This window comes from Trachypithecus francoisi, unplaced genomic scaffold (assembly GCF_009764315.1).
Source record: "Trachypithecus francoisi isolate TF-2019V2 unplaced genomic scaffold, Tfra_2.0 Lachesis_group17, whole genome shotgun sequence".
In the NCBI taxonomy this organism is placed as follows: Eukaryota; Metazoa; Chordata; class Mammalia; order Primates; family Cercopithecidae; genus Trachypithecus; species Trachypithecus francoisi.
Window position 1 is genome coordinate 74,611,223 of NW_022681462.1, and position 9,053 is coordinate 74,620,275.

At 42.5% G+C, this 9,053-nt stretch overlaps 1 pseudogene; it reads right to left on the minus strand.

Moving 5' to 3' along the window:
- Positions 1-7,674: 7,674 nt before the first annotated feature.
- LOC117062858 lies at positions 7,675-8,610 on the minus strand (annotated as a pseudogene).
- Between the last annotated feature and the right edge of the window lie 443 nt (positions 8,611-9,053).

The following is a 9,053-nucleotide window of genomic DNA, read 5'->3' on the forward strand; positions in this document are numbered from 1 at the left end:
AAATAATGGCTGAAAGCTTCTCAAAATTGATTTAAAAAACCCAGAAATCTGCATATCCAAAAAGTTCAAAACCTCCAACAATAAATGCAAAGAATAAATGCAAAGAGATATAGTTCATAGTAAAATGTTGACAGCCAGAGATAAAGGGTACATTTGAAAGCAGAAAGAAAAAACTACTTATAAAGTAGTGCTCTCCAACCTTTTCAGCACCAGAGACCAGTTTCATGGAAGACAATTTTTCCACAGACTGGGAGTGGGGGTTGGGAGTGGGAGTGGCAGAGGTGGTCTTGGGATGAAACTGTTCCACCTGTGATCATCAGGTATTAGATTCTCATAAGGAGTGCACAACCTAGATCCTGCACATGCGCGGTGCACAATAGGGTTCGTGCTCCAATGAGAATCTAATGCCACCACTGATCTGATTGGAGGTGGAGCTCAGGCGATCATGCTTACTCACCTGCCACTCACTTCCTGCTGTACAGCCTGATTCTTAATGGGCCATGGACGGATCCCTGTTTTAAGTACAAGGGAATCCTAATACGATTAACAGCTGACTCCTCATCAGAAACAATGGAGGCCAGAAACAATCACTTGATACATTTAAATTGCTGAAAGAATAAAACTTTTAATAAGGATCGTATATCCCACAAAATCATCTTTAAAAAATAAAGGCAAAAGAGGCCAGGTGCAGTGGCTAACACCTGTAATCCCAGCACTTTGGGAGGCTGGGGTGGGCAGATTACCTGAGGTCAGGAGTTCGAAACCAGCCTGACCAACATGGAGAAACTCCATCTTTACTAAAAATACAAAGAATTAGCTGGGTGTGGTGGCACATGCCTATATTCCCAGCTACTTGCAAGGCTGAGGCAGGAGAATCGCTTGAACCTGGGAGGCGGAGCTTGCGGTGAGCCGAGATTGCGTGCCATTGCATTCCAGCCTGGGTAACAGGAGCAAAACTCCATCTCAATAAATAAATAAATAAATAAAATAAAAAATAAAAGCAAAATAAAGACATTCTGAAGAAAACAAAACTGAAATAACTTGTTGCTAGTAGACTCATTTTACAAGAAATACTAAAGGAAGCTCTTCAGGCTGAAAGCAAGTGATCTCAGACAATAATTAGAATACACAGAAATAAACAAAGAGCACCAGTAAAGGTAATTACGTAATTATAGAAGATAGCAAAATGCATTTTTTCTCCTTTCATCTCTTAACTTATTGGAAAAACAAATGTACAAAACAGTATGTATCTTTTTGCATAATCAGGCCTGCAATATATACCAATGTAAACTATCTTAAAATCACAGAACAAAGGAAGGAATGGAAGAGAAGCTGTATTGGAAAAAGGAAATAATACCAGATGGTAACTTGAATCAACAGGAACAAAGAAAGAGACCAGAAATGGTGAGAAAGGTAATATAACACCATTTATAAACATATTATTGCTCTCCTTTAGCAGCTTCTTTAAAATACATAAAATTATACAAAGTAATAATTATAACAATGTATTCTTGGTCTTGTAACATATAACTAGAATATGTATAACAATAATACCTCACATAAGAGAAGCAGGACTAGAAATATATAGGAGCAATGTTTCAACATCTCACTGGACTTTAGTATAAATCTAAAGTACAATTGACCCTTGAACAACACAGGTTTGAACTGCACAAGTCAACTTATATGTGGATTTTCCTACACCTCTGCTTCCTCCACTTTCAACCTGAAGACAACAAGAATGAAGACCTTTATGATGAGCCACTCAATGAATAGCAAATATATTTTCTCTTCCTTATGATTTTCTTAATAACATTTTCTTTCACCTAGCTTACTTTATTATAAGAATACAGTATATAATAAAAGTAACATACAAAATATATGTTAATTGACTGTTTATGTTATCCATGAAGCTTCAGTTCAACAGTAAGCTCTTAGCTGAACCTGGGGGGAGTCAAAAGTTATACATGGATTTTCAACTGCATTGTGGGGGTGGTTCCCCAAACCCCACATCATTCAAGGTCAACTATAGATACCATTAAGTTATGAGGTGTATGGTAAGCCCTAGAGCAACCACTGAGAAAATAAATGTAGTGAAAACAAATCATTAAAAGACTTAAGTTTTTCCACTAGGAAATATTCACTTAGTACAAATGAAAGCAATAAAGGGTAGAAGAACAAAACAGTCATGAGACATATAGAAAACAAAAAGTTAAATGACAGACATTAATTTAAATGTATCAATATAACACTAAATGTAAATGATGAAACAATCCAACTAAAAGAAATTATCACACTGGATTCAAAAAATAAGATCCTATCATATGCTGTGTACAGATGCAAACTTTTGAATGAAAGATACAAATGGGTTGAAAATAAAAAGATAAAATGGATATATCATGGAAAGGGCATGTAAAAACTCTTGAACACGGCCGGGTGTGGTGGCTCACACCTGCAATCCCAGCATTTTGGAAGGCTGAGGTGGGCGGATCACTTGAGGTCAGGAGTTCCAGACCAGCCTAGCCAAGATGGTGAAACCCTGTCTGTACTAAAAATACAAAAAATTAGCCAGGGATGGCAGTGCATGCCTGTAGTCCCAGCTACTCAGGAGGCTGAGGTGAGAGGATCGCTTGAGCCCAGGAGACAGAGGTTGCAGGAAGCCAAGATTTCTCCACTGCACTCCATCCTGGGCAACAGAGTGAGACTCTGTCTCAACAACAACAACAACAACAACAACAACAACAAAACAACTCTTGAACAAGGAGATTTGATGAGCTTCACAGGGAGGTGCTGGAGGTGGCCTGTCCAGAGAACATGGAAACTCAGTGTTCGTCTCCCCTACACCTGGCATCTCTTCCATCTGATTGGTCCTGAGTTTTATCCTTTATAATAAACCAGTCAATGTAAGCAAAGCAATTCTCTGAGTTCAGTAAATGTAAAGTATTTCCCTAAGCCATTCTATCAAACATAGAAGTGGGTCATGGGAGCCCTTAATTCATAGCTAGTAAGCTCTCAAGTTGTGGAATCTGATGCTAACTGCAAGTATATAGAGTCAGAGTTAAATTAAATTGTAAGACACCCAAATGATGTTCAGAGAGTTGGAGAATTGCAGAAAAAAAATTTGCACATCTGGTATCCAAAGTGTTGGCTGAAAGTGTAGAGAAACTGAGTATGTTTTGCTCAACCACTGGTAATTGGAGACAAATACTGCACCTTCAGCACTACATAGAGAGCAATTAGGCAGAAAACGAACAAGAAAACAGAAGACTTGAACAACACTGTAAACCAACTAGACCTGAGAGACATCTATTCAACACTTCACCCCAAAACAGCAGAATACACATTCTCCTGAAACACAGAACATTCTCCAGAGGAGACCACATGTTAGGTTATAAAACACATTCCAATAAATTGAATAGGACTGGAATCATATATGTTATCGGACCACAATGGAATGAAATTAGAAGTTAGTAACAGAAAAAAAAAATTGGCAAATTTATAAATATGCGAAAATTACACAAGATATACTAAATAATCAATGAGACAAAGAAGAAACCACAAGCAAAATTAGATAATAAAATGAATGAATAAAAAGACACAATACACCAAAACTAATGCAATGCAGCTAAATCAATTGTGGGAGCCAAGAGAAAAACTTCCCTTTCACCCTCTGAAGTTTTGCTGAAAAGTCAACTCACGAAAGGCAGATTAATTAGAGAAAAGGCATACAAATGTATTAACATGTTTACAGAAAGAACCACAGGATGATCACCCATTCACCAACAGAGTTCAGAAGCTTATATACCATTTCGAGGTTACAGAATAAATGGGGCTTGGATCCTGGCAAAACAGATTATGGGAGAGAGGAGAAGCAGAATTCTGTTGAGGGGCAATAAAGAGGAACAGAGATTAACTGGTACATAATTCTCTTTGGATTTGAATGACCCTGGGAGAAAGACATTATCTTGTGAAATGAATTGTCAGTGATTCAGATCTGCCTTCATGCTTGGTCTTACAGGGAGAAGAAAAAACTAGTTTTTTGTTTGTTTGTTTGTCTGTTTGTGTGTTTGAGATGGAATCTCACTCTGTCACCCAGGCTACACTGCAGTCACATGAACACAGCTAACTGCAGCCTTGGTCCTGTGAACTCAAGTGATCCTCCCTCCTCAGCCTCCCAAGTAGCTGAGACCACAGGTGTGCACCACCATATTGACTAATTTTAAAACTTTTTTTGTAGAAACAGGGTCTCACTATGTTGCTTGGGCTGGTCTTGAACTGCTGGGCTATAGCAATCCCTCTCACCTTAGCCTCCCAAAGTGTTGGGATTACAGGTGTGAGCCACCACATCCAGCCAAAACCATTGTTTTTTGTTGTTGTTGTTCTTGGTCAGGATTTGGGGCAGATAAAGGAGCTTCGGAGAACAACTTCCTCAAGGCTTTGTGAGAGTAGGTGGTAGGGGGAGGTCAGAGAGACCATAAGGCTTCTTCTTCAGTTCAGCATGTCAAAGCACCACATTTTAGGGCCTCAGTTTTTGAGCCTCAACACAACACTCAAAGGGAAATTTTAAGCCGTAGACATCTATATTAACAGAGAAGAATAATAACCTAAACTTGCAGCTTAAGAAACTGGAAGAAGGTCGGGCATGGTGGCTCTCGCCTGTAATCACAGCACTTTGGGAGGCCGAGATAAGTGGATCACCTGAGGTCAGGAGTTCAAAACCAGCCTGGCCGATATGGTGAAACCCCCTCTCTACTAAAAATTTAAAAATTAGCCTGTAGTCCCAGCTACTTGGGAGGCTGAGGCAGAAGAATAGCTTGAACCCAAGAGGCGGAGGTTGCAGTGAGTCGAGGTTGCACCACTGCACTCCACCCTAGCGACAGAGTGAGACTCTGTCTCAAAAAAAATAAAATAAAATAAAATAACACTTGGAAGAAGAATAAATTAAACTGGGAGCGAACAGAAGGACAATGCTAAAGGTGAGGGCAAAATAAAATTAAAAAAAAAAAAAGGAAAACAATCAAAGAAGCCAAAAATTGGTTCTTTGAAAAGATAAAGAAAATTGAATTTTAGATGCACTGACCAAACATTAAGAGAGAAGAAACACTCAAAAATTTTCAATCAACGATAAGAGAGGGAACATAACGATCACCTTATAGAAATCATAAGAGTTATAGGTGACTACCATAAACAACAGTATGTCAACAAATTAGATAACATGGAAGAAATAAAATTTTCTTTATATATATATTTTTTTGTAAAGACAAGGTCTCACTATGCCACCCAGGCTGGTCTCAAAATCCTGGCCTCAAGCAATCCTCCTGCCTCAGCTTCCCAAAGCACTGGGATTATGAAAAATTCTTTTTTTTTTTTTTTTTTTTTTTGAGGCGGAGTCTCGCTCTGTCGCCCGGACTGGAGTGCAGTGGCCGGATCTCAGCTCACTGCAAGCTCCGCCTCCCAGGTTTACGCCATTCTCCTGCCTCAGCCTCCTGAGTAGCTGGGACTACAGGCGCCCGCCACCTCGCCCGGCTAGTTTTTGTATTTTTAGTAGAGATGGGGTTTCACCGTGTTAGCCAGGATGGTCTCGATCTCCTGACCTCGTGATCCGCCCGTCTCGGCCTCCCAAAGTGCTGGGATTACAGGCTTGAGCCACCGCACCCGGCCTGAAAAATTCTTAAAAAGACACAAGTTGTTGCGGCCGGGCACGGTGGCTCACGCCTGTAATCCCAGCACTTTGGGAGGCCAAGGTGGGTGGATCATTTGAGGTCAGGAGTTCTAGACCAGCCTGACCAACATGGTGAAACCCCATCTGTACCAAAAATATGAAAATTAGCCGGGTGTTGTGATGGGCACCAGTAATCCCAGCTATTCGGGAGGCTGAGGGATGAGAATCGATTGAACCCAGAAGGTAGAGGTTGCAGTGAGCCAAGATTGTGCTCTGAAGCACAAATCCCATTCTGCCTTGAGACCAGGGCCCAGTCTTTTGCATGAAGGCTTAGTCAGTTGTTGTCTGTGTGCTGTCTGCAGAAGGAAGTAGGGGCTAAGTGGGCCAAGGCAATGCTTTGCCTAGTCCATGTTCTGGAGAAAGCGGGTAGCAGTGAGCACTAAGCAGCCAGCACTCAGTGTAGCAGGGGCTTGGGTGGGCATGGTTAAAGGGTACTGTGCTATTTGTACAGGAATTAACATCTCTTAAGAAATGGCTGCCACTCTAGGCCGTGCGCGGTGGCTCAAGCCTGTAATCCCAGCACTTTGGGAGGCTGAGACGGGCGGATCACGAGGTCAGGAGATCGAGACCATCCTGGCTAACACGGTGAAACTCCGTCTCTACTAAAAATACAAAAACTAGCCGGGTGAGGTGGCGGGCGCCTGTAGTCCCAGCTACTCGGGAGGCTGAGGCAGGAGAATGGCGTAACCCGGGAGGCGGAGCTTGCAGTGAGCTGAGATCCGGCCACTGCACTCCAGCCTGGGCGACAGAGCGAGACTCCGCCTCAAAAAAAAAAAAAAAAAAAAAAAAAAGAAATGGCTGCCACTCTTTCAGTGATTAGGTACCAAGCACTGTACTCAAAAATAGGCTTAGATTTTCTCATTTAATCCCCACAACACTATGGAGAGATAAACAACTTTTTCCCCCTTTTGCAGATAAAGAAACTAAGGCTAGGTAACATTAAATAATGTTTGAAATTACAGATAACAAGCCAGGGGAGATGGTTCACGCCTGTAATCCCAGCACTTTGGGAGGCCGAGGTGGGAGGATCACTGGAGGTCAGGAGTTCAAGACCAACTTGGCCAACATGGTGAAACTGCGTCCCTACTAAAAATACAAAAATTAGCCAAGTGCAGTGGCAGGCACCTGTAATCCCAGCTACTTGGGAGGCTGAGGCAGGAGAATCATTTGAACCTGGGAGGCGGAGGTTGCAGTGAACTGAGATCATGCCACTGCACTCCAGGCCTGGGAGACAGAGTGAGAGTCCGTCTCAAAAAAAAAAAAAAAAAAAGAAAAGAAATTACAGATAATAAGAGGCAGAGAGAACCTGGTTCAGAATCTAAGAAAAAAAAAAAAAAAAGACGCATTTATTCAGTGCCATGATCAGACTGTTACATTTAGCAACCAACAGCATGGATGCAAAAAAAAAAAAAACACACACATTAAAACCCTTTGGGGCCGGGCGCGGTGGCTCAAGCCTGTAATCCCAGCACTTTGGGAGGCTGAGACGGGCGGATCACGAGGTCAGGAGATCGAGACCATCATGGCTAACACGGTGAAACCCCGTCTCTACTAAAAAATACAAAAAACTAGCCGGGCGAGGTGGCGGGCGCCTGTAGTCCCAGCTACTCGGGAGGCTGAGGCAGGAGAATGGCGTAAACCCGGGAGGTGGAGCTTGCAGTGAGCTGAGATCCAGCCACTGCACTCCAGTCCGGGCGACAGAGCGAGACTCCGTCTCAAAAAAAAAAAAAAAAAAACCCTTTGTTGGAATGCTTTATACTTTCCACACAACAGAAACTAAAATAACCTGTTATACAGTTAGTCACAAACACAGTCCTCAAGTTTTTTGCCCATACACATGAGTATTTGTCTAAAACACGTCTTCTTTGTAGCAGCTAGGTCCTGCCACCACTGTGTTTGGCTGAGTTCACAATCTGTTGTAACCTGCAGCTTCCTTGTCACTTCTCTAGCTCTCCTCATCTGACACTGCCATAGCTACTACTGCTACTAGAATGGCCATATCCACCTTGGTTTCGTGGTTTGGCACATAATTGGCCTCCACCACCGTAGGGGCCAGAGCTTCTGCTTGCAAAGTTTCCTCCCTTCATGGGTCCAAAATTTGAAGACTGATCGTTATAACTGCCAAATCACTATAGCTTTTACCACCTCCAAAATTGCTTCCATCATTACCAAATCCATTATAGCTATCCCTACTGCCACCATATCCAACAACACTGCGGCTGCCACTAAAGCCACCACAATCACTGAAGTTTCCTCCATGACCAAAACCACCTCCACAACCACCACAAAAGTTTTCAAAACCACTTCGACCTCTTTGGCTGGACGAAGCACCACCTATCTCTTGCTTTGACAGGGCTTTCTTAACTTTACAGCTGTGGTTATTCACAGTATGGTATTTTTGAATGACAACCTTATCTACAGACTCATGGTTGTCAAAGGTTGCAAAGGCAAAGCCCCTTTCCTTGCCACCGCCTTGGTCAGTGATGATTTCAATCACTTCCATTTTTCCATACTACTCAAAATAATTTCTTAGGGGATTTCTTCAGTGTCTTCTTTAACATCGCCAGCATATATCTATTTCACAGTTAAGTGGGCACCTGATCGTTGATAATCTTCTCTTGAGATAGGTCTCTTTGGTTCCACAACTCTTTCATCCACCTTGTGTGGCCTTGCATTCATGGCGCATCCACCTCCTCCACAGTGGCATAGGTGACAAACCCAAAGCCCCTAGAGCGCTTGATGTTTGGATCTCTCGTGACCACACAGTCCATGAGCGTTCCCCACTGCTCAAAACGGCTCCTCAGGCTGTCATCAGTCGTTTCAGAGCTCAGCCCTCCAATGAAGAGCTTCTGCAGCTGTTTGGGCTCTTTTGGAGACTGTGACTTAGACATGAGGGCAGTGGGAAGACAGACTTTAACGATGCTTCCTCGGTGGCGTCCACAGGCAGAAAGCTAAGCTTCCTTTTTAAGGTAAGAAACACATTCCCAGAACCTCCCAGCAGATTTCCCCTGTGTTAGTAATTAGAATTATATCACATGATTATTTCTAACACAGTCACTGGCAAGGGGAAACAGAATTATTACAATTGGCTTAAATCAGTCAAGATTCAGCCCCTAGGTCCAGAAAGAGGCCCCTGCCACCTCCGATGCATGGCACCACTAAAAATATCAGAGTGTTGTTAAGTGGAAAGAACAGAGAATATGGGTAGGCAGCTGAGGTCTGCCATGGTGTGAAACAAGGAAGAGGCCCTAAATAAGGCAATCCTTGAGTTAAATTTTAGCATGCTAGTAGAGATATACCAGATTAAGTGAACACAGGAAGGAGTGGCTTGAAG